Source organism: Triticum urartu, chromosome 7 (genome assembly GCF_003073215.2).
Source record: "Triticum urartu cultivar G1812 chromosome 7, Tu2.1, whole genome shotgun sequence".
In the NCBI taxonomy this organism is placed as follows: domain Eukaryota; kingdom Viridiplantae; phylum Streptophyta; class Magnoliopsida; order Poales; family Poaceae; genus Triticum; species Triticum urartu.
In genome coordinates, this window is record NC_053028.1 from 659,070,242 (window position 1) to 659,078,548 (window position 8,307).

General features: G+C 44.5%; 1 long non-coding RNA gene across 2 annotated transcripts; it reads right to left on the reverse strand.

Annotated features, from left to right (window-relative positions):
* Positions 1-4,340: 4,340 nt before the first annotated feature.
* Positions 4,341-6,037, reverse strand: LOC125524989. Of its 2 annotated transcripts, XR_007291097.1 has the most exons (4): positions 5,813-6,037; positions 5,035-5,689; positions 4,844-4,953; positions 4,341-4,711 (listed from the first exon to the last, which is right to left on the reverse strand). It is a non-coding gene; the product is annotated as an uncharacterized LOC125524989 (long non-coding RNA). The 2 variants fall into 2 exon arrangements; XR_007291096.1 differs by having other exon boundaries at positions 4,341-4,953; positions 5,813-6,033.
* Positions 6,038-8,307: the final 2,270 nt, after the last annotated feature.

An 8,307-nucleotide genomic window follows, 5' to 3' on the forward strand; every position in this document is an offset into this window, starting at 1 on the left:
GGGACTGTGGTATCCCCAGCCCACCAGAGTTCAAGTCCAATTTTGATAATTCATCAATTTTGAAAAAAAAGTTCATCAAACTTGAAAAAACATTCACCAATTTCCAAACAAAGTAAATCGAAAACTGAAAAAGTTGAACGATTTTGAAAAAAAAGTTCATTAAATCAGAAAAATAGTTCATCAATTTTTTTAAAATTTCATCAAAATTAACAAAAGTTCATTGATATTGGAAACCAGTTTATCAAATTTGAAAAAAATTCATCAATTTCCAAAAAAAAGTTCATAAAAAAATTAAAAAATTTCTTCGATTTTGAAAAAAGTCCGTCAAATTTGTAAAAAAGTTCATCAAATTTGAAAAATAGTTCATAATTTTTCAAAAAAGTTCATCAACAAATGAAAACGTTAATCGATTTGAAAAAGGAAGAAGAGTAAAACAAAAAACAAAAAAATGGAAAATGGGGAAAAGGAAATGGAAAAAGAAAAGACGAAAGAAGACAGGATAGGAAAAGATTTAACTTATCACAGTGGGCTAGGTGGCATTGTGTTTAGTGCAGCGTCCCTTGATGCAGGAGGTCGCTGGTTTGATTCTCCCTCCTGTACCATTTTTTGCGGTATAAAAAACATGTAACCAAAGGGGAGATGGACCAGCCCGTTAGTAGCGAAAGAAGGAAGGGGTGTGCGCGCCTATTTGCAGGAATGCATGCTTAAAGCGCTGAATAGGAGATACTTATGTAATGATTGTTTGGTGTTAATAAAGTGCGCCCAAGGGCATTCCTCTAAAAAAACAAATTAAGTTTAGCCTACATCCAAAACAACACAACAAACATGTGATGCCATGCGAACCAACATGTGGTTGGATGGTTAGAAGGACTATGGTATCCCCAACCCACTAGAGTTCAAGTCCTGGTGGTCGCGTTTATTTCTAAATTTATTTAAAGATTTCCGGCAATGCGCATTCAGTGGGAGGAGACGTTCCCGTCGACTACGAGGTGCCTACGGTGTCTTCGTAAATTTTAAGATGATATGTCGGCTCAGTCTTTCGGAGGTGCTCATAGGGATAGGGTGTGCGTGTGTGCGTTCATAGGAGTGAGTGTATGCGCGTGTATATGAGCACTTGCGTCTGTAGTGTGTTCCAAAAAAAACATGTGATGCCATCTGGTCACAGAATGAAACCAAACTATATCTCATCTAAATAAATAGTTCTAGGCACTCCTAACAATTTATATCAGAATTCACTAACACACATGCCTGTGCATTGCAACGGGATAATAAAATTATATGCCTCTATCTCATATAAGAATGGATCAAGACCTCCACATGTCCGTATTCTCTAGTTCAACATAGCACTCTTTAATTAGAGACAAACCAGTATATTCTTTTTTGTTGGCACGTGCTCATAATTTTTTTCAATTATAATTAACCAGCATATTCTCTTTTATTGGCACATGGAAGCTACCATTGTCAATAATTTATGGTGTCCCTTATTCTGAACAAGCCGACTTAGCTCGATGCCCCGGATGCTGAGCAGTCCCAGTATGGGAGTGATCGAACTCACGAGCTCAAAGACCCGACCATATGTTGCTAGCCACTCGATTCTCGAAAAACAATATGTTGCAAGCCACTCAAACAAACGTGTTCTACTAACCAATGGTTAACGTGAATATAAAAGAATATAATTCAATGCTAGATTTGAAAAAAAAATTGAACTTTTCAGAAGCAGATAACTATGAAATGCCAAATATACATGGCAACGTGAACAATTTTTTGAATTACATTTTTTTTAAAATTCCACACAATTTAAAAAAGACAAAGAAAAATTTTGAACGGAACATTTGTTGAAATTCACAAACATTTCTTAAAAGCATGAACATTTTATAAACATACGTTCTTTTAAGTTGTGAACACTTTTTGGAAAGGGAACATGTTTCGAGCATATAGAAAAATTTACAAAATGTGTCTTTTTATGCAAAAATTATTTCCATTTTTGAACATATCACTAAAACAAGTATATTTTTCAAATTTGTAACATTTTTTAATCTTGAACAAACTTTGAAAAACCCAAACATTTTTCAAAAAATGGGAACAATTTTTAAACTCTTATAGAAACTAGAATGACAAAAATTTAAAATTTCAAACATATTTTAAATAGGAACACAATTTTGGAATTCATAACATGAACTACCAAATATACTTGAAAACATGAACAATTTTCCAAATTATGAACAATATTTTGAAAATTACATACATTTTTGGACAAAGCTAGAACAAAAATTTGAAGGGAATATTTCCTGAAATTCACATACATTTCTCAAAAACATGAACCTTCTTATAAAAATATGAACATTTTTTAAGTTGTGAACAATTTTTTAAAACAGGAACATGTTTTAGACATGCAGAAGAATTTTGGAAAATGTGTTTCTTTAATGCAAACATTATTTTCATTCAATATGTCGCTAAAACAGGAATAATTTTGAAATTTATAAAGTTTTTCAAATGCATTTCTTTAAATCTTGAACAATTTTGAAAAATACAAATATTTTAGAAAAACTGTGAATATTTTTTAAATTTTGAAGAAATTTTTGCACAATAAAAAAATTCAAACGTTTTTTAGAGTAGAACACTTTTGTAATTTGTATGTTTTCATAAAATTTTAGATATAAACTGAAATTGCTAACATTTTCTGAAAATTGTGAATTTCAGAAAAAAAGAAAAAATATACTTGCAATGGGAAAAATAAAAAAGAAGCCGGAAATAAAAAATAAAGAAACAGAAAAAGGAAATTTGTAATAGAACACAAACAAAAATGGGCCGCCGAGTCTTGCGCGCCCTCTAAGTAGCCGAAACTATTTGCCGCGTTGAGCGGGAAATAGGATTGTTTTTATTGCTGTGTGGGCGTAAAATAGTGGGCTGACTATACTGGAGTGGAGGGGGTGCGGCCCACGTACGGAATTCTTTCTAAATCGTTTTTCCTTTGCTAACAGACGGACATATGAAAGTTTAGTACGACCTCGAATAGAAAAGGTAAATCTTTTGATGGTGAACAAAGGAAAAAATCAGAGAAAAACACCTTACTTTATTAGTAGGTAATAGAAAACTCTGAGGGTCTGTCCATGCTCGCGCTTGCTAAGTCTACAATTGTACACTACTGGAATTCTGGGCTACGCCGAGGGGCACGGACACTTGGCAAAGGGCCGAAAACCGCCGGCAAAGCCTTTGCCGAGTGTCACCCTCGGCAAAAGCCACCCGGCGTACACCTCTTCGGCAAACACCTGTTTGCCGAGAGCCAGAACACGCGCACTCGGCAAAGACTTTGCCGAGAGCCAAACAGTACCACTCAGCAAAATAAAGTAGCCAACGGATAGCACACGGTGACGGCGGTTACTGACACGTGGGACCAGGGGAACAGGCTGAGGGCCTTCTTTGCCGAGTGCCACTCTCGGCAAAGAGAGCCAGTAGGTGGCTAACACGTGTCAGCTCCTGACATGTGGGACCAGGCGAACAGGCCGAGGGCCAACTTTGCCGAGAACCACTCTCGGCAAAGCCACCCAGTAGGTGGCTGACACGTGTCAGCTCCTCACATGTGGGACCAGGCAAACAGGCCGAGTGCCAACTTTGCCGAGAGCCACTCTCGGCAAAGCCACCCAATAGGTGGCTGACACGTGTCAGCTGCTGACATGCGGGACCAGGCGAACAAGCCGAGGGCCTTCTTTGCCGGGTGCCACTCTCGGCAAAGAGAGCTAGTAGGTGGCTGACACGTGTCAACTCCTGACATGTGGGACCAGGCGAACAGGCCGAGGGCCAACTTTGCCGAGAGCCACTCTCAGCAAAGCCACCCAGTAGGTGGCTGACACGTGTCAGCTCCTGACATGTGGGACCAGGCGAACAGGTCGAGTGCCAACTTTGCCGAGTGCCGCTCTCGGCAAAGGGAGCCAGTAGCAGGCTGACACGTGTCAGCTTCCGACACGTGGGGCTAGGAGAAACAGGCTGAGGGCCATCTTTGCCGAGAGGCACGCTCGGCAAACTCTATCTTTGCCGAGTATGGCTCTCGGCAAACTGAGCCAATAGGGGAGGGCCATGTCACTTCTCCTAAAAGCCGTGAAAATACTTTGCCGAGAGCCACCGTCGGCAATCCTTTTTCGTTTACCGAGAGGCCTCTCGGGAAAGTTGCTAGGAGGGCTACATGTTATTATCCTTTACCGAGTGGCCTCTCGGTAAAGGGTGCATTCTGGTCCAGTTTCACAGTCATTGCTGAGAGCCGCCCTCGGCAATGGTGTGCCCAGGAGCCTTTTTTTCCTGTTTCTATTTCTTTCCTGCAGTGAAACATATACAACAGCATATAGTTCATCACACATAGAACATGTCACATATAGGCATCACTGAACAAAAGAAGCAATGATTGATTCTGAAAAACATTTCACATAAAAGCAATAGTGCATAAAAGCAATAGACCACAAATTTACAAGTCTCAAGATGCAAGAGTTCTCAACATACAAGGAACAGTTTCAAACATAACATAACATGAAGTTCACGCGATTTTGGAGATCGGAGTGATAACACCAACATTAGAAGGCATCATTCCGTTTGCTGCCCCAACTCCATCAACCGGAGTGATAACATTAACATTAGAAGGCATCATTCCCTTTGCTGCCCCAACTCCACCAACTTGAGGTGGAACTACCGGAACATTGTCCGACCCTTGTGATGGGTTCAGCTGTGATGGATTGACCCAATAGTGAGATGAATGCATATGGTAATGCCGAAAATGGTGATAGAAATAGTTTGAATGAAACTCAAAATGTTCCACTCTGGCGTCGGTGGCATCTCTGGCACTGGTTGGCCTTACATGGAATAAAGATTGGCCACCATATGTTGTAAAGACTTCACTAGATTATCTTGTGCCTTCAGCTTGGCCCAGTTTTCATCTCGTTATTTCTCGGTGTCAATCAGTTGAGTCTACAATATGGCAATGCAAATGTCATTCATATTAAAATGCAAAAATGTAGGACCATGAAGGATCAATGAAGAAGCACCGACCTGAATATCCTCAATAATGCTCACGGAATGTGGTACGTGACGCTCTACGGTAGGAGTAGAGCCAGTACTCATAGCACAGAGCGTGTTGACTCTCGGAAGGGACACTACAGGAATCAGCTACTTTGCCGTCCGCCAGACGGCAAAGGCATGGATGGCGGACGGCAAAAGGCGCCGGCAATGATAGGATCGGTAACGACCTTCTTTGCCGTTTGATTTCTGAAGCGGACAGCAAAGAAAGCGGACAGCAATAAATTCGTTGTTAGTCTGTTAGGTGGCTAACGGCAGTCTTTGCCGTCAGCCGAGGTACAACAGACGTCAAAAAATGGGATTAAAATTAAAAAAATAAAAATAACGCGCTACAAAATCCACGCCGCTGTTCGTCATTCGTGTCTGTCCGTTTCGTGTTTGTGTCCAATTCATGTCCGTACGTTCATCATTAGTTTCATGTTTGTTGGTCGTGTCCACAGCAGCAATCGGAGTCGAACGGAGGACACTGGCCGCCCTGTCCGCGCCGGCAATGCCCTGCTCGTGCCGCCCGCGCCCTGCTACCGCCGCCCGCCTGCGCGTCGCTCGTAGCGGCCTCCCGTGCTGGCCGCCCTGCCCGCACAGGCCCGCAGCGGCCGTGCCCTGCTCGCGCCGTCTGCCCCGCTGGTTCCTGGAGAGAGAGAGGATTCAGAGAGGGGGTAGAGCAGAGGAAGGGAGGCCGGGGGCCTGCCGGTGCCGGCAGAGGGTTCGCTGGCCGGAGGACCAAGGCTGGTGACCGGCGAGTGGATCGGACCTTGTGGCGCGTTGCAGCGGGAGAAGAAGGGTGCCGAAGGAGGCAAAGCAGAGGAAGGGGAGGCCGGAGGTCTGCCGGCGGTGGCGGAGGGTTCGCCGGCCGGAGGACCCGCGGCTGGTGGCTCCGGCAAGAGGACCAGTACGCGGGCGAGCTGGTTGCGCCGATGAGAGAAAGAATGGTGCGAGAGATAGAGACACAGAGAACATGGGGTGGGGTGGATAAGGGACGACGGAGAGGGCCCGGTGCGATGCGTGCGAGCGATGCTGAGGGCCCCACGCACGATGGGTGCGTGCGATGCGTGGTTGGGGTGGATGCCCCTGCCATGTCATCAATCCTGAGGAAAAAGGTTCCAACCAATAGGAAATCAGCAGAAGATTTGTGTTTGTTCATCCTATTTCTTTTGATAAAACAGACATGCAAAAATTTAGTAAATTTTATTAAACTTTTTCCACGTCTTCTAGGACTTATGAACCAATACCGTGCCAAATTTCATATTCTTTTGACCTTGTTTAGATTTTCAAAAAAATCGAAAGGTGTATGTTATGTCTTTTCTTTGCGGTGCGCGAGAGAGACGGAAGAGAGAGAGAGAGAGGTGGGGCCGGGCGGAGAGAGAGGGGAGAGAGAGAGAGGAGGTGGGGCAACAGCTTTTTATTACTCGCAAAAAAAGATAGACCACCTCTTTGCCGTCCGCCAGCAGATGGCAAAGAATCTAGCAGACGACAAAGGAGGGACGTTGCCGTCCGCTAGCAGACGACAAAGAAGTTAACCTCTTTGTCGTCTGCTAGCAGACGGCAAAGAAGTTGACCTAGCCACGCCATGCCCCGTGGGGCCCACTAGGCGCTTTGCCGTTTGCCTTTTTCTCTTTGCCGTCAGCTGGCAGACGACAAAGAGCCAGCTGATGGCAAAGACTCTCTTTGCCATCAGCTTGTTGGTTGCCGTCTGCTTTACCAAAGCAGAGGACAAAGAGGTGGCGGATGACAAAATGGCAGATTCCAATAGTGGGAGGAGGTTATGACAGAATCGAGGTGAACCGCCATCCGGCCATTCGGTCTACCGCCTGCCGCGGCAATGGCCACAAGAGGTTCAAACGGTAGCACGTGAGGATCAACGTCAGGCCCGTACGTCTCCTTCAATTTTTTGGTGTAGTTCTCTCCATCTGACCGGGCTTTAGAGCTGATCCAGTCCCTTTCCGGGTGGAGAGGGTCCTTTTCCTTGTCGTCTTTGGTACGTTTGATGTTCCATGCCTCGAAGTAAGTGATATCCTTGCCAGTGTCTTCTTTCTACAAAAGAAAGCGATCCAAACAATCAAGGGAATGCTCACAAATGAAGGAGAACATGATGAAAAGAAAAGGATGTGGTTGCCTACATGTTTTGAGACGACACCTGGGATGGTGAGGTTGCCTTGACGGTGTCCTCGACCCCCATCAACTTACGTCGTTCAGATATTACTTTGTGTTCATCCTGCCACCCTGGATCTGTCCACCGTTTGACGATCTTCTCCCAGCACGGACGTTTGTCAGCGCACCACCGAGGAATCACCTGTAAATTAAAGAAATACATCTTAGTAAGGATTCCAATTTTGCGGTAATGTAGGGAATAACAAGCATCCGTCGTCACTTGCCTTGAAGTAATTGTCCCGTGAAAGATGCGTCCCTCGAGCCTCCTGTTTGGAAATCGTATGGTTGAGATAGTCCGCGTGATACTTGACCACTAACCAGACGCGCTCCTTATAGTGCATGTCGTGGACTAGTTTCTTGGCAATATTCTCAACAACCACATTTGCACGATCCTTCTGACCCTCAACGCATGTATAGAAATCCTACAAACATGCATACATGTGAGGTGGGTTAAATCATGACTATGGCAAATTTAAACCTTTTGGTATTGACATTTAGGTGTTTGAAAGGACTTACCCAGAAATCGTTGACCACTCGCATGGCTCTGTTATCATAAACCCTCTGACGCATATCCAGGAAATCCGATGCAAGTTTGTAGTGATCCCATGACCAAGCTGGCTCAATGATACCGTTCGGCAAAGTGACCAGTCCAGGATAATTTAACCTACAAAGACCCCCAATGATGCCACTCGGCGACCATGGTAGATGCCTCTCACCACCTTTTACTAAGCTTCTGCATTTCGAAGAGTGAAGTCATATTATATGTGAGGAAATGACAAAAGGTACAATTTATATGGGATGAGTCGAGATAACCACTTACTTCTCTCCCATTGGTTTAATCAACACGTCTCTATGCACATATGGACGTCTTGGAAGCTTTGAAGGACCCTGCAGCCACACTTTCCCTCTGGAAGTAGTGCTGATAGTTGAACTGCTCAGTTGCGAACCGCTCACCTCGTGGTGCTCTGTCACCCATGAGGGTCCATCCCCACCCTCAGAAACCCGACGAACAACCAGCCTCCTCTCGGCGGCGTCGTCCTCCACCACCTCCTCATCCTCCACCACCTCCTCCGCAAAATCCTCCTCGTCCTCCTCCTC